The sequence below is a fragment of the Doryrhamphus excisus genome, chromosome 4 (genome assembly GCF_030265055.1).
Source record: "Doryrhamphus excisus isolate RoL2022-K1 chromosome 4, RoL_Dexc_1.0, whole genome shotgun sequence".
Classification (NCBI taxonomy): Eukaryota; Metazoa; Chordata; class Actinopteri; order Syngnathiformes; family Syngnathidae; genus Doryrhamphus; species Doryrhamphus excisus.
In genome coordinates this window covers 15,386,968-15,408,900 of record NC_080469.1, presented here as the reverse complement: position 1 = coordinate 15,408,900, position 21,933 = coordinate 15,386,968, and the positions used below count along the sequence as shown (strand labels likewise).

Here is a 21,933-nt window from a genome sequence, read left to right as displayed (position 1 = left end):
CATGCTAGCAATTAGCATTTAGCCACAGAGAGAGTTCAGAAGTTTATCTAAAAAATGAGCCATCAACCACGTTTCTCCGTGGCCGTATGGCTGAGCTACAAGGCTGTGAAAAGTCTGTAAATTCTCGTTTTCTCTGGAATGCGGCTGTTCTAAAAATAGAATGGTGTACCTAATCTAGTGGCCGATTTTTTTTTCTATCGCAAATAGCGTCGTCATGGTTACACGAAACGTTCCAAAAAATAAATACCGCTGTAGTCCCGAGTGTCACGATTCCGACGGTGTAACATGTGTGGGGGTCCTTCTTGCGGTTTTGGCCGCATTACGCGCACAAAAAGTGGAAGATTAAGATATAAGAATAACTAGAAAATTCCCGCGGAAATTTTGATGGACTGGCCACCTGTGCTGTGAACCTCGGGCCCGGTGCGCCAACGGCTACCGCGGTAGCACCTAGCAAGAAAGCCTCAAGTACGGAAAAGGTTGATGCAGTCCCATAGTGTCCCCACATCATGCCAAGTGTGTATTTGCCTTTAAACGTGAGTAAATTAGCTTAAATGCTAACATGCTCACAATCATTATGCTAGCACCTAGCAAGACAGCCTCAAGTTTAGAAAGTACCAAGGTTGTCCTATAACCTCCCTACACCATGCCATATGTGTATTTGCCTGAAGACATGAGTAAATTAGCTTAAATGCTAACATGCTAACGGCTAACATTTTAGCACCTAGCAAGAGAGCATCAAGTTGAGAAAGTGCCAAGGTTGTCCTATAACCTCCCTACATCATGCCATGTGTGTATTTGCCTTTAGACATGAGTAAATTAGCTTAAATGCTAACACGCTAACGGCTACCATGTTAGCACCTAGCAAGAGGGTTTCAAGTTTAGAAAGTGCCAAGGTTGTCCTATAACCTCCCTACATCATGCCATGTGTGTATTTGCCTTTAAACGTGAGTAAATTAGCTTAAATGCTAACATGCTAAAAGTTATCATGCTAGCACCTAGCAAGAGACCCTCAAGTTTAGAAAGTGCCAAGGTTGTCCTATAACCTCCCTACATCATGCCATGTGTGTATTTGCCTTTAGACATGAGTAAATTAGCTTAAATGCTAACATGCTAACGGCTACCATGTTAGCACCTAGCAAGAGGGTTTCAAGTTTAGAAAGTGCCAAGGTTGTCCTATAACCTCCCTATATCATGCCATGTGTGTATTTGCCTTTAAACGTGAGTAAATTAGCTTAAAGGCTAACATGCTAACAGTTATCATGCTAGCACCTAGCAAGAGAGCCTCAAGTTTAGAAAGTGCCAAGGTTGTCCTATAACCTCCCTACATCATGCCATGTGTGTATTTGCCTTTAGACATGAGTAAATTAGCTTAAATGCTAACATGCTAACGGCTAACATGCTAGCACCTAGCAAGAGAGCCTCAAGTTTAGAAACTGCCAAGGTTGTCCTATGACCTCCCTACATCATGCCATGTGTGTATTTGCCTTTAGACATGAGTAAATTAGCTTAAATGCTAACATGCTAACATGCTAGCAATTAGCATTTAGCCACAGAGAGAGTTCAGACGTTTATCTCAAAAATGAGCCATCAATCACGTTTCTACGTGGCCGTATGGCTGAGCTAAAAGGCTGTGAAAAGTCTGTAAATTCTCGTTTTCTATGTGCTGTTCTAAAAATAGAACAGCGATTCCCTAATCAAGTGGCCCATTTTTTAACGTTTTCGTTAATAGCGTCGCCATGGTTACACAAAACTTTCCAAAAATTAAATACCGCTGTAGTCCCGAGCGCCACGTTTCCGGCGGTGTAACATGTGTGGGGGTCCTTCTTGCGGTTTTGGCCGCATTACGCGCGCAAAAAGTGGAAGATTAAGATATACGGAATAATAACTAAACAGCAATAACAATATGGGCTGGCTCAGTAGCCAGCCCATAGACTGCTACTGCAAGTAGCAGTCTATGGGCTGGCTACTGAGCCAGTCCATAATAAAAATTGGTAAACACCACAAGGAATAACAATATGGGCTGGCTCAGTAGCCAGCCCATAGACTGCTACTGCAAGTAGCAGTCTATGGGCTGGCTACTGAGCCAGTCCATAATAAAAATTGGTAAACACCACAAGGAATAACAATATGGGCTGGCTCAGTAGCCAGCCCATAGACTGCTACTGCAAGTAGCAGTCTATGGGCTGGCTACTGAGCCAGTCCATAATAACGATGAGATGTTGGCATCTCAGCTTGGGTCCAACACATTAATATTCCATTAGTCAAACTGCAAACCGAATGTGTTTCATCATTGGCCAATTCAAGGATAAAGTCAACATTAGAACTGGTATAAAGTCGTAGTGTCAGTGGTACACCATCTTTCTGCTCACTCAACACCAACGTGTGGAGGGAAGAAGTGAGTGGAGCATCATCTCAGCATCTTTGTTTTCTAGACAAACTGGTAAGATCACGTAGGCCAAGATCACATTCTGGAATTAAAATGAACAATCAGTTAGCAGCTCAAAATTTATCGGATGGTTGAAACCACAATAATGTTCAGTTCTGAGGTATTAATGCAACATTATCTTACTGTTATTGGGGTAATAGTTTGCTGTGATGCACTGCACGAAGAGATGTTTCTAATATTTTGCCCTTACAGGTAAACAATCATGTCCAGACTGATGACATTGGCCCTGTGTGTGCTGCTCTTATCCACAATGACACCCAGCTCTGGGCCCAGGCCTCGAGGTCTGAAACACGAACATCATGATGGAGGCAACAGAGGTGGTTGGAGTCGGAGAGGTGGCAGAAGCAGTTCTGCAAAAAAAACACGCATATCTGGAATATTGGCCAATCTGGGTGAAGGAGTTGGACCAGCAGCAAAGGGAGCCATCACAGAAGCCACTCTGAGGTCTGCCCGTGGGTATGGCTATGGTAGAGGATATAGGCGCCATATGGCGGGGGGAAGTTTGGACAATTCGAAGGGCCCTTGACAGACAGAGGTTCCAAAAGTTATTTAAATAAAGTTTCTAATATTTAAATATCATTTGTTGCCAAGTTTTAATGTGGTCCTCTCTGTCCGTATCTGTACTGACCTGTCCACCTTCAAGACTCATTTCCTTTATTGTACATTGTATTGATTTCATTGCTTGCTTTATAAAGTAAGCAGAGAGTATAGGATTATTATTATTCCATCATTTGACAAGTCCACATTAGAACAGGTATTAAAGTCTTACTGTCAGTGGTACAGCATCTTTCTGTTCATTCCACCGCCAACGTGCCACTTCAGCATCACAGGAACATGTACACGTCGGTTCACTGAGGATTGAAGCAAAGCAAAAAAATCCTTCACTGACAGAAGAGTTGTGAAGGCGTGCCAGAGCCATGAGCCGATTAGTTTGTGGGAAATTTGAATGAAGAGATCTGACCTATTTTGACCGAATTTGTTAATTAGCATGGGTCTTTGTAATATATTTTTGTTGCTGTTCATTAAGGTTTAAATACATCAATTTAAGTAATACATTTCAGATGGCTCATATGGTTAGGCTCTCTTAAAACAGCCAAATGTATCATCAGTCATTAGGATGTGAAGGTGGGGAGGAAAAAAAGTCAAACATTTAAGAAAAACTGGTGGTTGGTAAAAATGAGTTATGTAATGATGACACCTTAGCATCTCATTAATATGACATTAACCATGCTCAGAAGAAAATATTGATATAATACTCCATCATTGGCAAATTCAAGTCTTAAGACAGGAACAGGTATTAAAGTCTTACTGTCAGTGGTAGAGCATCTTTCTACTCACTCCAACGATGAACTGAGTGGAGCATCATCTCAGCGACTTTGTTTTATCCACAAATTGGTAAGATCACGTAGGCCAAGATCACATTCTGGAATTACAATGAAACTATTAATCTGTTAGCAGCTCAAAATTTACCAGATGACTGAAACGATAAACTTTTGAGGTATTTTAGGTATTAATGTGGTAATAGTTTTTCAGTGATGTACTACTGCACTGAGAGCTGTTTCTAATATTTTGCCCTTACAGGTAAACAATCATGTCCAGACTGATGACATTGGCCCTGTGTGTGCTGCTCTTATCCACAATGACACCCGACTTAGAAGCCAGACATGGTCAAGGCGGTGAAATCTACAGAAGGGGTTCGGTTAGAGGAGGCGGGAGTATTTCTGGAAAACGACCGCCCATTTCAGTGAACGATGGATGCAGGGCAGGAAGTGGTGGAGGGGGCGCAGCAGGGACGGGGGCAGTCAGGCCAATTCCCCTGACAAACGGGAAAAAAAAATATATAATTAAAAAAATATAATTTTACTATCTTGGTTGAGAATGTTTTCTGTCTCACTTTACAATAAGAGGCACAAAAATGTAGTAGTTACTGAAAAACAAATGAATAACTAATGAGTAGTGGTTAGAGTTAAGTTGGTTCGTTCCTCATTAACTACTGTCATTTTGTGTATCTTATTTGAAAGTGTTACCATGTTTCTCAACTATACAATCTTTATAAAATGCTGATCAAAAAGCAAAGTCTTTGTTTTTGTTTTGAACTGTTTTTGGCAGTAAAAGTACAATATCCACATTGCCATGTTTGCCATGTTTTAATGTGCACCTCTGGTTAAGTTTGCCTGGAACTGCTCTTGCACAAACACAGGAGAAAGGGACAATCATGTTTTCAAAATGTAACTTGGCAAAAAAAAAAACAAAAAAAAACAGGTGCTGTATTGTAAACTTCTTAGCCTTATTTCTTTTGTTTTTGCTTGTGTTTGTTTCCTCCAATTAAACAAGTGGAACAGTACAGTATATCCAGTTTGGGATGTCAGACTACAGAAACTGTACACTGTAACTCAGAGACTGTACAAAGAGGAGTTGGGCCTCTTAAGTCAAACGCTCCAATTGGGTGCACAAGACTATATTTTGTGGGCGGAACCTATTTTGTGGAGCAGTGATTAAAGATTGGTGTCTCAGAGGTCCCATGGTAGCGTACTGGAAGTGTGTTAGCCAGAATCTAGCCTTGATGCTGGAATTTAGGACAGGTGGTCAGGAGGACAGGTGGTGGGTAACTGTATTTGTATGTACGCTGAAACCTTTTTCACCTATAAGGCCACCTTAGCACTTACACAGCCATGCAAGCTTAGAAGTCATTAAAATGTGAAGGTGGGGTGGGGAAAATGTTGTTAGCAAACATTTGTGGAAGCATTAATCATCCCGGTGGTTGGTAAGATGAGTTATGTAATAATGAAACCTTAGCATCTCAGCTTAGTCAAAAATATTAATGCCCGTGTGTGCTGCTTACCACACTTTCAAATTTTGTCGATTTAGGATTTGATAATAAATAAATCAACCCTTTGAAAAGCTTGAAAAATGGTTAGGAGTTACTGGTAGCTAATGAGCTACTGGTTAGGGACCCCTGACTTACCATGTATGAACGAGGGGTAACGTAAGTCAATGTTTACTTCATAGTGCAGACAAATTCAGCACAACATCAATAATGGAAATGTGGCTATTACACGTTTTTTGTGGGACTACCTGCATTAAAAAAAACATGCGTACACACACTGTTTGCCGTGAAAAAGGCTATTATCAACTCCGAACATCGGTGAGCTTGTCATTTGCATGCATGTCGGGAACGATCACTTCGCCGAGAGTGACTTCCTGACTACAAGAATACCAAAGTCTTTTGCAGGCAAATGAATTACTCTGTAAAAGAACTTCCATAAACATGCAAGGGTGGGAAAGCATGGAGGAACATCTGAGAAAAGAGTCAACCACATGACTGGTGACAATATTTGTGTGATAACGATGAGATGTTGGCATCTCAGCTTAGGTCCAACACATTAATATTCCATTAGTCAAACTGCAAACCGAATGTGTTTCATCATTGGCCAATTCAAGGATGAAGTCAACATTAGAACTGGTATAAAGTCGTAGTGTCAGTGGTACACCATCTTTCTGCTCACTCAACACCAACGTGTGGAGGGAAGAAGTGAGTGGAGCATCATCTCAGCAACTTTGTTTTCTACACAAACTGGTAAGTAGGCCAAGAGTAGTATACAAGTATACTGGTAAATATCACGTAGACCAAGATCCCATTCTGGACTTACAATGATGAATCAGTTAGCAGCTCCAAATTTAGTGGATGGTTGAAACAACAATAATGTTCAGTTCTGAGGTATTAATGTAACATTATCTTACTGTTATTGGGGTAATAGTTTGCCGTGATGCAAAGAGCTGTTTCGAGATCCGAGAGCTGTTTCTAATATTTTTCCCTTACAGGTAAACAATCATGTCCAGACTGCTGACATTGGCCCTGTGTGTGCTGCTCTTATCCACAATGACACCCAGCTCAGAGGCCAGTCATGGTCAAGGTGGTGAAATACACAGAAGGGATTCGACTGGAGGAGGCGGAAGCAGATTTACAAGACTCATTTTAAGGAGCGGTGGCGGCAGTGCAGGATATGGTGGAGGGAGTGGAACAAGGACAGGGGTAGTCAGGCCAATTCCAAGGGCCCCTGACAGACGGAAAAAAAGTAGTTATCGATATTGACTGGCCACCCCCCATATCTGATAAAAAACTTTGTTGGTGCCTTATCACACATATCCTGACAGCGCTTAACAGCAGCCAGAGTGCTAAAATGCTGCCGATTACTAAAATGAAATCCGATTTTCAAAAAAGAAAGACAGAAAGGAGAGAAAAGAGAGCGTAGAGTGGCTGTAGCCTGCCTTGGTGCTGCTCAGTGAATGACAGCTCAGCAAGAGAGGATACCATTTCTCTTGTTGTAAGACTCTAAGGCGAATTACCTACACGAAACAAGGGAGAGGATAGTTTGCCTCAGTGAGGGAAAAAAAAAAGGTTTGACGAAATTATATATCAAACTATACGAGTGACTGGGATGACTGTGGTCTCAACTGTCCACAGTATTGGAGCTTGTATAAATAGGAAATGTACCTTGTTGTACCCCGGTGGAGTTTTGTTCATTTAATGTAAAATAAAATAATGTTTACCTTTAAATATCATTTGATGCCATGTTTTAATGTGCACGTCTGGTTAAGTTTGTCTGGAACTACTCTTGCACACACACAGGAGAAAGTGACAATCCCGTTTTCAGACTGTAACTTGGCAAAAAAAAACTGCATTGTAAGCTTCTTAGCCTTATTTCTTTTGTTTTCGCTTGTGATTGTCTCCTCCAATTAACCAAGTGGAACAGTACAGTATATCCAGTTTGGGATGCCAGGCTAATGTATCTGTACACTGTAACTCAGAGACTGTACAAAGAGGAGTTGGGCCTCTTAAGTCCAACGCTCCTATTGGGTGCACAAGACTATATTTTGTGGGCAGAACCACTCTGATGGAGCAGTGATTAAAGATTGGTGTCTCAGAGGTCCCATGGTAGCGTACTGGACGTGTGTTAGCCAGAATCTAGCCTTGATGCTGGAATTTAGACAGTTTAAAGTAAACCCTACTGGGAGAGAGCGACCACCAGAAAAAGCAACATAACACACAAGCAATGATGTGCAGTCAGTGATTCTTCGCAACCCAATGATAAAATAAGCAAACTGTCATGCAAGCAAACACACAGAGTGTGACAGTACCCCCACCCCCAAAAACGGATCCCAGACGTCCTAAAATCCAAAGTCAAAAGAGGAGTGAGTGATTCTTAGGAGTGATTCTTAGAGGGTGTTTTTAGAGGGTCTAAATAGTCTAAGTAATGTAAAATTATATACATAATAAGAAATATATATATATATACACATATACGTCTATATAAAATAGAAAAAATAGTCTAAATACAGTTTTAAGAGTCTAAATAGGTGTATCCCAATGATAGCATGGTAAGCTAGCTGATATTAACTTGTTTTCTCGCGTTAGTGTTTTCTTTTGATGCTTTTTCTGTTTTTCTTTTTAGACCTGTAAGCCACCGCTCCATTTTTCCCGCCACTGCATACTGTGTGCTCCTCCGTTCCAATCATAAACTGTATAAGGTTACTAAAATATTGTGACGTCAATAAAACAGAATAAATTGTGTAAATAATTTTTTTAGAGTCTAAATAGGTGTATCCCAATGATAGCATGGTAAGCTAGCTGATATTAACTTGTTTTCTCGCGTTATAATGCGTTATAATAATGAAAAGGGAAAGAAATATGTGTTCATGTTTCATATAAGGATTGTGAATGATGGGCAAAATTCCAAAAAGAGTGCAGTTCCCCTTTAAGACATGAAGGTAGGGTGAAAAAAATACTGCTATGTAACACTTGAGAAAACATTAATCAGCCTGGTGGCTGGTAAAATTAGTTATGTAATGATGACATTTTAGTATCTCAGCTTAGTCAAAAATATTAATATTACATGAATCATGCTTAGAACAAAACAATATTATTAATATGATATTCCATTATTGGCCAATTCAAATGTTAAGTCAACATTAGAACAGGTATTAAAGTCTTACTGTCAGTGGTAGAGCGTCTTTCTACTCACTCCAACGACAACGTGCTGCTTCAGTATCAGCCTGTGGAGGGACGAACTGAGTGGAGCATCATCTCAGCGACTTTGTTTTCTTCCAAAACTGGTAAGATCACATAGAATTACAGATTACATTCTGGAATTCAAATTAAGCTATTAATCGTTTGGCAGCTCAAAGTTTATTGTATGACTGAAACAATACTAATATTCAGTTTTTAGGGATTAATGAGCTAATAGTTTTTCAGCGATGTACTACTGCACTGAGAGCTGTTTCTAATATTTTGCCCTTACAGGTAAACAATTATGTCCAGACTGCTGATATTGGCCCTGTGTGTGCTTCTCTTATCCACAATGACACCCAGCTCAGAGGCCAGCCATGGTCAAGGTGGTGAAATCTCCGGAGTGGTTTTGGCTAGAACCAGAGGAGGCAGTTCTACAAAAAGGCAGCTGCCTAACAAGAGTGAACGTTATGCTGTAGGGGGTGGAAAGAATAAGGGTGGGTGGCGTTGTGTTCCAAAAAAAGTAAAAGTTAAAATGTAATTTTACTGTTCTGGTTGAGAATCCGAATTATAGTTTCAAGCAAGAAACTTTGTTTTTACTTGTTTTTGGCAATAAAAGTTAAACATTACAGATGTCCCGATCCAATCATGTGGTGGGAAATCCGGCTCGATCACATGGTTTCAGACTCGATCAGAATTGGACGTTATGTCCCAATATATATATACTAAATGTATATGTATGTACATATATGTATATTTATTCTTATTACTTTTACTCAGACCTCTTCACTCCATACCACATTAAACCTTAGCATCTCAGCTTTGTCAAAAATATTAATGCTCAGAACAGAATATTATTAATATGATATTCCATCATTGGCCAGCATTAAGTCAATATTAAGTATTAAGTCAACATTAGCGCAGGTATTAAAGTCTTACTGTCAGTGGTAGAGCATCTTTCTGCTCACTCCAACGCCAACGTGCATCATCTCAACTGCTTTGTGTTCTCCTCCAACTGGTAAAATCACGTAGACCAGGGATCACATTCTGAAATTAAAATGAAACTATCAATTCAGTTTTGAGGTATTAATATAACAATATGTTATTCTTATGATGTACTACTGCACTGAGAGCTGTTTCTAATATTTTTCCCTTACAGGTAAACAATCATGTCCAGACTGCTGACATTGGCCCTGTGTGTGCTGCTCTTATCCACAATGACACCCAGCTCAGAGGCCGGACATGGTCAAGGAGGAGGAGGTGGTGGAGGCAATGAAAGGGCTTTGGGTGGAAGCCTCCAGAAGAGAAGATTTGTAAAAAAGCCGCTCCCTATTGGGAACAGTGGCCATGGTGGAGGAAAAGGGAAGAAGAGGTGGACTCCCTGATGAGGTTTCCAAAAAATAAATAAACATTAAAACATGATTTTACTCAGGGTTGAGAATGTTTTTTTATAGTTAGAAAATGATCCAAAACAATCTGTTTATATACATATATATATATAATACAAAAACAAAGACCCGTCGCAGTAGTAGTAGGTCAAACTCCCAAGCTTTCCCAAGGACTTCTGGACAGCTGCCGAACTCCACTTTCAAATTTTGTCAATTTAGGAATTGATAATAAATAAATCAACCTTTTGGAGATCTACTTGAAAAGTGGTTAGTGTCACAATTGGGCTTCACCCCCTCGTGACAGCTCTTAGTTTTCCCTTTTTCCTGAGTTCCTAGTTGCCCTTATTTTGTATTAACTTCCTGTTCCATTTTCTGTTGCTTTCATTATCCCCCGCACCTGTTTCCCATTTGTGTTGCCTATTTAGTTCAGGTGCGCGCTCCTTTCTTTGTTGGGTCATTGTCATTTTTGAGTTGGTCATGGTAGTGCGTTGCTCTGCAGCATAGCACCAATAAATACTTTTTTTTACCTGCATATGGTTCGTCATCTAACCGTAAAGCTCCTAAGCTGGAACGTGACAGTTAGGAGCTACTGGTAGCTCATGAGCTACTGGTTGGAGACCCCTGACTTTCCATGTATGAACGAGTGGTAACGTAAGTGTTTACTTTATAGTGCAGACAATTTCGGCACAACATCAATAGTGGAAATGTGGCTATTAAACGTTTTTTGCGGGACTACCTGTATTTAAAAAACGCGTATAGACAGAGTGTTTGCGGTGAAAAAGGCTATTAGCAACTCCGGACATCGGTGAGCTTGTCAATTGCATGCATGCAGGGAACGATCACTTCGATCACTGACTTCCTGACTACAAGAATACCAAAGTCTTTTGCAGGCAAATGAATTACTCTGTAAAAGAACTTCCATAAACATGCAAGGGTGGGAAAGCATGGAGGAACATCTGAGAAAAGAGTCAACCACATGACTGGTGACAATATTTGTGTGATAACGATGAGATGTTGGCATCTCAGCTTGGGTCCAACACATTAATATTCCATTAGTCAAACTGAAAACCGAATGTGTTTCATCATTGGCCAATTCAAGTATAAAGTCAACATTAGAACTGGTATAAAGTCGTAGTTTCAGTGGTACACCATCTTTCTGCTCACTCAAACACCAACGTGTGGAGGGAAGAAGTGAGTGGAGCATCATCTCAGCAACTTTGTTTTCTACACAAACTGGTAAGATCACGTAGGCCAAGATCACATTCCGGAATTAAAATGATCAATCAGTTAGCAGCTCAAAATTTATCGGATGGTTGAAACGACAATAATGTTCAGTTCTGAGGTATTAATGTAACATTATCTTACTGTTATTGGGGTAATAGTTTGCCGTGATGCACTAGACTGAGAGCTGTTTCTAATATTTTTACCTTACAGGTAAACAATCATGTCCAGACTGCTGATATTGGCCCTGTGTGTGCTGCTCTTATCCACAATGACACCCAGCTCAGAGGCGAGTCGTGGTGAAGGTGCTGAAAGCTACGGAAGGAGTTCTGGTGCAGGAGGCGAAAACAGTTCTGCAAAAAGACTGCTCACTTTAAGGAGAGGTGGCTACAGTGACCAATATGGTGGGCTGGGTGAAACAGGGACGGTGGCGGACAGGCGAATTCCAAGGGCCCGTGATAGACAGAAAAAATAAAATATTATTTTACTATTTTGATTGAGAATGTTTTTGGTCTCACTTTACAATAAAATACACAACAATATAGTAGTTACTGAGAAACTAATTAATAACTAATGAGTAGTGGTTAGGGTTAGGTCGGTTCGTTCCTCATTAACTACTGTCATTTTGTTATTTAATCTTATTTGAAAGTGTTACCATGTTTCTCACCTATAAATGCTGATCAAAAACAAACTCTTTGTTTTGGTTTTTAATTGTTTTTGGCAGTAAAGTACAATATCCACATTGCCATGTTTGCCATGTTTTAATGTGCACCTCTGGTTAAGTTTGCCTGGAACTGTTCTTGCACACACACAGGATAAAGTGATGTCATGTTTTCAAAATGTAACTTGGCAAAAAAAACAGGTGCTGTATTGTAAACTTTTTAGGCTTATTTATTTTGTTTTTGCTTGTCTGTCTCCTCTAATTAACCTCCCATTGGGTGCACAAGACTATATTTTGTGGGCGGAACCCCTTTTGTGGAGCAGTGATTAAAGATTGGTGTCTCAGAGGTCCCATGGTAGCGTACTGGACGTGTGTTACCCAGAATCTAGCCTTGATGCTGGAATTTAGACAGTTTAAAGTAAACCCTACTGCGAGAGAGCGACCATGACAAAAAGCAACATAACACACAAGCAATGATGTGCAGTTAGTGATTCTTCCCAACGTAATGATAAAATAAGCAAATTGTCACGCAAGCAAACACACAGAGTGTGACAGTACCCCCACCCCCAAGAACAGATCCCAGACGTCCTAAAATCTAAAGTCAAAAGAGGAATGAGTGTTGGGATTGTTAGAGGGTGTTTTTAGAGGGTCTAAATTGTCTAAATCAGGGGTTCCCAAACTTACCAACTCAGGGCCCACTTGAAAATCTAAAAAATGTTCGCGGCCCACCTTGTTCTATAAACAGTACATAGACGAAATGCTGCGTTCTCAGAGCACTTAACTATTAAGATTCAGGATTGAAATGAAAGCACGGGGATAAAGGAAGCCCAAACTTTTAATCTGGCCTGTACACACAAGACAGAATTAATTCTCATACTTTTCATAACTGCATTCAAGACTGAATTATTTCTCAAACAAACTTTTCCTCACAACTGTAATGTCGCCTATATTCAAGACAGAATTAATTTGTAAACCTGTCATCACAAGACAGAAAAAATGTCAACGTTTTCATCACAATGTGATTTAAGACAGAATAAATTCTCTCTTGGGCAGCTTACAAGGTTTAAGAGCTTCCTTAGACAGCACCTCGGAGCACAACAGCAGACAGGTTGCATGTTGTCCTCTGGCCCAACACTTGTAAAACCAAACAATACGTACTCACTGGAATATTTCCGATGACACCTCTTTTATTGTTTTCAGAGATTTGTTTTGATTAGTGTTTTCTTTTGATGCTTTTTCTGTTTTTCTTTTTAGACCTGTAAGCCACCGCTCCATTTTTCCTGCCACTACATACTACGTGCTCCTCCGTTCCAATCATGAACTGTATAAGGTTCCTAAAATATTGTGACAGGTCAATAAAACAGAAAAAATTGTGTAAATATTTTTTTTAGAGTCTAAATAGGTGTATCCCAATGATAGCATGGTAAGCTAGCTGATATTAACTTGTTTTCTCGTGTTATAATGCACAGAAAAGGGAAAGAAATATGTGTTCATGTTTCATATAAGGATTGTGAATGATGGGCAAAAAATTCCGAAAAGAGTGCAGTTCCCCTTTAAGACATGAAGGTAGGGTGAAAAAAATACTGCTATGTAACACTTGAGAAAACATTAATCAGCCTGGTGGCTGGTAAAATTAGTTATGTAATGATGACATTTTAGCATCTCAGCTTAGTCAAAAATATTAATATTACATGAATCATGCTTAGAACAAATCAATATTATTAATATGATATTCCATCATTGGCCAATTCAAGTATTAAGTCAACATTAGAACAGGTATTAAAGTCTTACTGTCAGTGGTAGAGCGTCTTTCTACTCACTCCAACGACAACGTGCTGCTTCAGTATCAGCCTGTGGAGGGACAAACTGAGTGGAGCATCATCTCAACGACTTTGTTTTCTTCCAAAAGTGGTACGATCACATAGACCAAAGATTACATTCTGGAATTCAAATTAAGCTATTAATCGGTTGGCAGCTCAAAATTTATTGTATGACTGAAACAATAATAATATTCAGTTTTTAGGGATTAATGAGCTAATAGTTTTTCAGTGATGTACTACTGCACTGAGAGCTGTTTCTAATATTTTGCCCTTACAGGTAAACAATCATGTCCAGACTGCTGATATTGGCCCTGTGTGTGCTGCTCTTATCCACAATGACACCCAGCTCAGAGGCCTTACATGGTCAAGGTGGTGAAAGCTACAGAGTGGCTTCAGCTCGAACCAGCAAAGACAGTTCTCCAAAAAGGAAGCCTCCTAACAGGAGCCCTGGGTACAGTGGACGTTATGTTGTAGGGGGTGGAGACGGGGGTGGGGGGATGGGGGTTCCAAAAATGTAAGTAAATTTAATCTAAGTAAAATTAAAAATGCAATTTTACTGTCCTGGTTGAGAATCTTTTTCCTCCCAAAAAACTATCAAAAACTTTGGTTTTACTCGTTTTTTGCAATAAAAGTTAAATATTAGGGATGTCCTGATCCGATCATGTGATGGGAAATCGGTCTCGATCACGTGGTTTCAGACTCGATCAGAAGCGGACGTTATATCCCAATATATATATATGTGTGTGTGTGTGTGTGTATTTATTTTTATTACTTTTTATCAGCTCCATAGTTATGCAGTGGTAAAGAGTGAGACCTCTTCACTCGCACAGAAATAGTAACATGTATGGCATGACATGCGCTTTGCTGCAGTGACACTATTGGTTGAATGCCATCAAACGAAGCAGAACACGGAAAGCAGCTTGAAGCTGGACGCACAACTATGTCTGCGGTGTGGAGGTATATTAAAGGTATATTAAAGTGCAACTTTGCAATTGCAAAGTGGGAAATATGCAAAATTAGGATTTCAAGAGGTGGGAAGGAAGAGGTTGGTTTCAGCATGAGGTCTCAAACAGATGGCCAAACATTCTGCTTCAGGAATTTTTGGGTAAACAGCAGAATTGATGGTGCCATTTAGTAGAGAAGTCTTCCAGGTCCTGAAGCAGCAAAACAGCCTCAGACCATCACACTACCACCACCATATTTTACTGTTGGTATGATGTGTTCACCAGACATAGACCTTCCAAAAATGTATACTTTTGTCTCGTCAGACCACAGAATATATTTCCAAAGCTCTTGGGGATCATCAAGCTGTTTTCAGGCAAAAACCCGGCCCGGAGGCCGTTTTTCGCCCAGTATTTTGCTTATGGTGGAGTCATGAACACCGACTAAAGGGGACCTATTATACTCATTTACGGCCTTTTGTATTGAGTTGTGGTCTCCTAGAATCAGCACCTATTCCACCTGTATTTCACTGGATTTCCAAAACGGTCTCTTTTAATTTATTCCACCCACGGCCCACCTGGCCCTGACCTCACAACCAAGATGCCATCAGTTCAGAAGACTCGCTGGTGGGGTGTCCAAATCGTGTAAAAATCACCACTTTCTACACTGTGTTGTGGAAAAGTTCCGGCACTGATAGAGAGAAGAAACAAACTGTCTTTTATGGGTATTTAGTTTGAAGAAGGGAAGACAGTTGAACCAGACAGTTGAGTGTGGCAAGTGTTATCCTCCCTCCCCCAAGGACAGGACAGAAGCATAGTTATACAAGCATTATCTGGACTTTATCAGGAGCAGTGACGTAATCAGAACCTGCTGATATGGAAACACCACTGGAAAAACTTGTTTTGGAGACAGGGGGGCTCAAGCGACCAGCAAATAGTCACAACATTGCATAGACTGTTCTGCTAGGAAATCAGTCACATTTGCAGAAATCAATTGACCTAATGATAAAATATAAGATTTCCATCACAAGGGGCATATTAAAGGGGCACACCTGAACACTGTAGCATTGGAGAGAGGAACTACCATTTGTCTTGTTGCAAGACTCAAAGGTGAATAATAATAATAAGAATAAAATATCAGTAAATAGCGAATGCACTTTGCTGTACCCTGGAGGAGTTTGTTAATTTAATGTTTACTGTATACGATGTTAAGACCAATAAAGTTTGTAATGTTTAAATATCATTTGTAGCAATGGTTTAATGCGCCCCCCTGGGTAAGTTTGTCGAGAACTGCTCCTGCACACAAACACAAACTATGACCTGGAAAAACCGGAGTCCCCGGAGAAAACCCACGCATGCACGGGGAGAATATGCAAACTCCACACAGAGAAGGCCAACAGTGGAATTGAACTCGGGTTTCCTACCTGTGAGGCCTGCGTGCTAACCACTTGGTCACCATGAAATTTGTATTAATCCAACTTAAATCATAGTAGTTTTTATTCCATTAAATTCCATCCATCCATTTCTATACCGGTTATCCTCATTTGTGTCAAGGGGGTATGCTGGAGCCTATACCAGCTGACTTCGAGCGAGAGGTGGGGTACACCCTGGTCGCCATTTGCAGGGCACATATAGAAAAACAACCACTCACATTCACATCTTCCATTTAAATCTACAAATTTATTCTCAACAGTCAATTATCTCCATTTTATTTTCCTGGCTGCTGTGCTTCCAGTAGTGTATGAATAGGTTAGATTTGCCATATGAATATAAAAATATCCTATAATATTTGAAACACATCCATTGGAGTGCTTTCCCAAACCTTTTTTTCACCCATGAAGATACACAAAAACCTGGTGGACGGTAAAATGCATCTGTGCAATGATACCATTTTTGCATCTCAGCTTAGTCAAACTCATTAATATTGTATATGTGAGTCATGCTTACATCAAATAAATATTTCTGTAATATTCTACCGTTGGTGTACCGTACCGTCAGGTGGCCAATCATTGGCCAATTCAAGTGTTAAGTAAACATTAGAACAGGTATTAAAGTCTTACTGTCAGTGGTACGTATATCATCTTTCTGCTCACTCAGCTTCAGGATCAGCCTGTGGAAGGAAGAATTCATCTCAACGACTTTGTTGTCCTCCAAATCTGGTAAGATATCTCACACACACACACACACAATGGGGAAATAAGTATTTGATCCATTACAAAATAGAATATGCCAAATAGGATATGAGTAGTTTCAACACATGCTATTGGATGAGAGTGTCCAAACGTTTAGTATATACTGTACACACATACTGTGTACACTGTATGTTTACTCGTACACGGTCATTCAAGCTAGTGTTGTTCTGGAAGATTTTTTTGTGAAGTGTGTTCAGCACAGCCTCCATTATTATTAATTAAAGGAGGCGCTGACTTAGAAGGCTGAAATGTTCATCTTTTTGAAATGCAATCCGCCCCTCATGTTGAAATTACAGTGACTACATTTATTTAAACGTGAGTGCCTTAGGAGGGCGGGTACTGTGTTCCATTGTACATTTTCAAGTGGATATGGTGCAGTAAATGCTATTAAAAGCTATGAGCATTCGTTAAAGACATCAAAGACTTTTTCCTTGTGTTGTTCCAGGTAAACAATCATGTCCAGACTGCTGGCAGTGGTCCTGTGTGTGCTGCTTTTAGCCGCAATGACACCCGCCCCTGAAGCCCAAGCTGTGGCCAAAGGTTCACTTGGAGAGCCTTCCCAGCTCACTAATCATGCCAGACGTCAGGGCAGCTTTTTGGAATGTGAGGATGATGGCCTGTTTAATAGACTAATAGGCTCTTAATATATTCGTCATAATTAATATAATGATGAGGATGTGGAAAAATTCCAGAGTTCCAAATAAAATCTAGCAGAGTACTCCAACAGAAGATGTTTTTTTACACTTTAAAGTGCTCATGACACCAAAAAAATGAAATGTGATAAATGAGAGCTTGAATGTTTACATTCATTCATTCATTTTCTACCGCCTATCCTCACAAGGGGGGGGGGGGGGGGGGGTGCGGGGGTGCTGGAGCCTATCCCAGCTGTCTTCGAGCGAGAGGCGGGGTGCACCCTGTGGACTGGTCGCCAGCCAATCACAGGGCACATATAGACAAACAACCATTCACACTCACATTCATACCTATGGACAATTTGGAGTGGCCAATTAACCTAGCATGTTTTTGGAATGTGGGAGGAAACCGGAGTACCCGGAGAAAACCCACACATGCACAGGGAGAACATGCAAAGTCCACACAGAGATGGCCAAGGGTGGAATCGAACTCTGGTCTCCTAGCTGTGAGGCCTGCGCGCTAACCACTTGGTCCCCCATGCAGCCCCGAATGTTGACATATTTACCCTTTTATACATTTTTTGCCATGGAAAAACAATCCTGTCAGAGATCGAAGAAGAAGGTGCTTGTAGCGTTACTTTGAGAATCCTACCTCTCTGCAGTGTATTTCAAATCATAGCATGGTATAGCGCATAAAATAAGGAATATAATACATCAGACAACCGTAGATCATTTAGAAAAGGTCTCAATAATTTCTTAACTTCATGATATACATTGGGCGGCACGGCGGTCTAGTGGTTAGCGCGCAGACCTCAAAGTTAGGAGACCAGGGCTCAATTCCACCATCGGCCATCTCTGTGTGGAGTTTGCATGTTCTCCCCGTGCATGCGTGGGTTTTCTCCGGGTTCTCCGGTTTCCTCCCACATTCCAAAAACATGCTAGGTTAATTGGCGACTCCAAATTGTCCATAGGTATGAATGTGAGTGTGAATGGTTGTTTGTCTATATGTGCCCTGTGATTGGCTGGCGACCAGTCCAGGGTGTACCCCGCCTCTCGCCCAAAGACAGCTGGGATAGGCTCCAGCATCCCCCGCGACCCTCGTGAGGAAAAAGCGGTAGAAAATGAATGAATGAATGATATACATTATCTCAAATGAAATCAAAGTATCAATATTTTGGTTTGAGTATTGATTTTAGAGCCTAAAGATCTGGTATCAGAGGTACCAATATTTTTTTTAAATATATGATCACTGTTCAGAAAATGCGTGCTTGTTTTGAAAATATTTTTGTGTTGTTTCTCGCCACATATCAAGCATAGAGGTAAGCCATTATCGTTGGCACCACCCATGAAAGCCACCTTAGTGCTTCCACAGAGGGACAGCAGCCATGTAATCTTGGAAGCCATTAAGATGTGAAGATGGGGTGGAAAAAGATGATCTAACACTTAAAACAACAAACCTGGTGTCTGGTCAAATTAGTTATTCAGATGACATCTCAGCTTAGTCAAACACATTAATATTTCATGAGTCATGCTTAGAACAAAATAATATTTGTAGAGTTCATCTTTGGCCAATTTGAGTGTTAAATCCACATTAGAGGGGGTATTAAAGTCTTACTGTCAGGGGCACAGCATCTTTCGGCTCACTCTGACACCATCGTGCTGCTTCAGCATCAGCCTGTGGAGGGAAGACAAGCATCATTTCAACGACTTTGTTTTCTTCCAAAACCGGTAAGATCTCACACACACATGATGGGGAAAATAAGTATTTGATCCATTACAAAAATGCTGAAGTTTAATCTCTTACAAACATGGTAAGGAAGTATGGAAAAGTTGTCAGCTAATGATAAACATGACTTGAATGTATCACCTATCTTAACAGCAAAGACTAATTTGTTTTGTTTTGTTATGATGTACTATGCAAGAGGCATGGTACACCCTGGACTGGTCGCCAGCCAATCACAGGGCACATATAGACAAACAACCATTCACACTCACATTCATACCTATGGACAATTTGGAGTCGCCAATTAACCTAGCATGTTTTTGGAATGTGGGAGGAAACCGGAGTACCCAGAGAAAACAGGGAGAACATGCAAACTCCACACAGAGATGGCCGAAGGTGGTATTGAACTCGGGTCTCGTCGCTGTGAGGCCTGTGTGCTAATCACTCAACCATCGTGCAGCCCTAGATAGGACAGCGATAGTCTTTTAGGTGAAACGTCTTGTAAGACAAACTGAACAGTCCAGTTGTGAATGATTGAATGCCCCGAGAATGTTATGCTACAAAAGCAGCAAAAGCGTATAATTTTACTCACCAGTTCAACAGAATTATTGCACCACATCCATTTGTAAATCTTTCTCAAAGAGCCCTTCATAGCTAAAAAATAAAGAAATAATAACTCTAGTTATACTTCCTCACTCTTGTACGGTTTTTCAAAATTCTCAGGAGTGTGTGAGGCTCTTCAGCACAGCCGCCATTATTATTCATGAAAGGAAAAGCAGACTTACAGCTTAGATGGCTGACATCTTTTTGAAAAACACACAATCCACCTCTCATGTTGAAATTACGTTGACTACATTTATTGAAAATTTGCAAGTGCCTTAAGAGGGCAGGTAGTGTGTTCCATTGTACATTTTCAAGTGGATATGTTACAGTAAAAAGCATTTTTTTAAGACTTCATATAGTTTTTCCTTGTGTTGCTCCAGGTAAACAATCATGTCCAGACTGCTGACAGTGGTCCTGTGTGGGCTGCTTTTAGCCGCAATGACACCCACCTCAGAAGCCCTCCCGATGGGTCCACCTTCACTTGTACGGCCTGACCGGTTCACTAATCAGGCCAACTTCAAGGGCTTTTCGAAAACTACAACCGAAGACCTGCTTCAGCGAAAAAGAAGCTTTTAATATACTTGTCATATTTAAATAATGACGAGGATGTGGAAAAAGTTCCAAATAAAATTTACCAATTAATTCCAACAGAAGCATTTTTTTTACACTTTAAAGTGCTCATGACACCAAAACACAAAATGAAAAATATGAAAACTAACACTGAAAGGCATGTCCTGTGTGTGTCATTTCAGTGACATAATTGTCATTATCATTTTTTGTAAACTTGCAAAGGATACTGTTTTGTCGCTGTGCCTTTAATATTTATTTTTATTGTACAGTTCATTCATTCATTCTCTACCACTTAACCCCACGAGGGTCGCAGGGGTGCTGGAGCCTTTCCCAGCTGTCTTTGGGTGAGAGGCGGGGTACACACTGGACTGGTCGGCAGCCAATCACAGGGCACATATAGACAAACAACCATTCACACTCACATTCATACCTATGGACAATTTGGAGTTGCCAATTAACCTAGCATATTCTTGGAATGTGGGAGGAAGGCGGACTCCCCGGACAAAACCCACGCATGCACTGGGGAGAACATGCAAACTCCACACAGAGATGGCCGAGGATGGACTCGAACTCAGGTCTCCTCGCTGTGTGGCCTGCGTGCTTACCACTCTTCCTTTTTATTGTACAGTATTTTTACCTCATTTTTTCCTTATGGATCATCTGCAATGTAAATTACATGATTTGTAAAGCCACCTAACAACGTTAGGGTTTTGTTACATACTTTTCCCCTCTCTATTATACCTAATAATTTAATTTATCATGTTCACAATTTTTACTACCTCTATAAAGAAGCAAGTAATGAAATACTTAAATAGTATACATTAAAACAAAGGTCCCCTGACACCTCAATGTCTTGAAATCGCCCTGCAATCAGACCCTTCAAACAGGTGTGGTAAGATGTACGTTGTAAGTTCAGCTAACCTGGCAAGGTTTAAATTCATAAATACATAAACAACACGTTGCTCTAGTAAGCTCTATCACACCACTCATCCAGTTAACAGTATATTCTCAGACACCTCTGTTACAGACAAAATAACTGGTTACCTATTCAACGGCTGTTGTCTCATCTTTTTTAAAGATGGCGCCTGGCGTTTGTTACTCGCCAATGCAGTCGCAGAATGTGTAAATATTAAATCTCACTCCTTAGACGACCTTAGACGACCGTGCATAGTAATTTTGTAAATACAGTAAATAATTAGCCTTACCGCAAATGACTTTTTCTTGTAATTTTTCTGTTTTAATGAGGTTCCTTGACCGGAGGGTCGACTGTATTGTTTGTAGGTGTCAGTTGCACGACACGACAGACTTTGCTGTCTCGCAAACTAACGGTGTGGGGGTGGTTTAATGGATTTCGCAATATGTATTTATATTTCGATGTATTGCCTATTGGGGTCGTGGTTCGATTTTTAAATTATTTTAATAAAACCATCAAATAGTTTCAAACATCTTATGTAAAGGCATGGAAAATTATTTGTCGACTCTAATAAATTAACTATTTCGGCTGTCTTACAAGACCTGTCGTCGTCAAGGTATGTGGCGCCATCTGCTGGCCAAAGTACGTACTCTATACAGCTCTGTATACAGTACAATATTGTAACTGCGATTACAACGAATTCAAATGGGGAATCACAACATAGGATTGGGAAAAAAATGAAAATTATATTCCCAAATAAGGAAAAATAATAAGTCATTCAGATGTCTAATTGAATATCAAATTGTACACATACTG

At 40.4% G+C, this 21,933-nt stretch overlaps 2 long non-coding RNA genes across 6 annotated transcripts; one reads left to right on the top strand and one right to left on the bottom strand.

The window, feature by feature from the left end:
* Positions 1 to 2,119: 2,119 nt before the first annotated feature.
* LOC131128371 (uncharacterized) lies at positions 2,120 to 21,904 on the bottom strand. 5 transcript variants are annotated; one of them, XR_009129627.1, is made up of 10 exons: positions 21,410 to 21,904; positions 18,924 to 18,983; positions 16,545 to 16,652; positions 13,515 to 13,574; positions 9,393 to 9,500; positions 8,441 to 8,557; positions 3,756 to 3,869; positions 3,216 to 3,297; positions 2,570 to 2,796; positions 2,120 to 2,468 (listed from the first exon to the last, which is right to left on the bottom strand). It is a non-coding gene; the product is annotated as an uncharacterized LOC131128371 (long non-coding RNA). The 5 variants fall into 5 exon arrangements; XR_009129626.1 differs by having other exon boundaries at positions 2,120 to 2,796; XR_009129628.1 differs by having other exon boundaries at positions 2,120 to 2,796; positions 16,545 to 16,594.
* On the top strand, positions 10,299 to 11,558 carry LOC131128372 (uncharacterized). Its single transcript, XR_009129631.1, has 2 exons — positions 10,299 to 10,492; positions 11,276 to 11,558. It is a non-coding gene; the product is annotated as an uncharacterized LOC131128372 (long non-coding RNA).
* Positions 21,905 to 21,933: the final 29 nt, after the last annotated feature.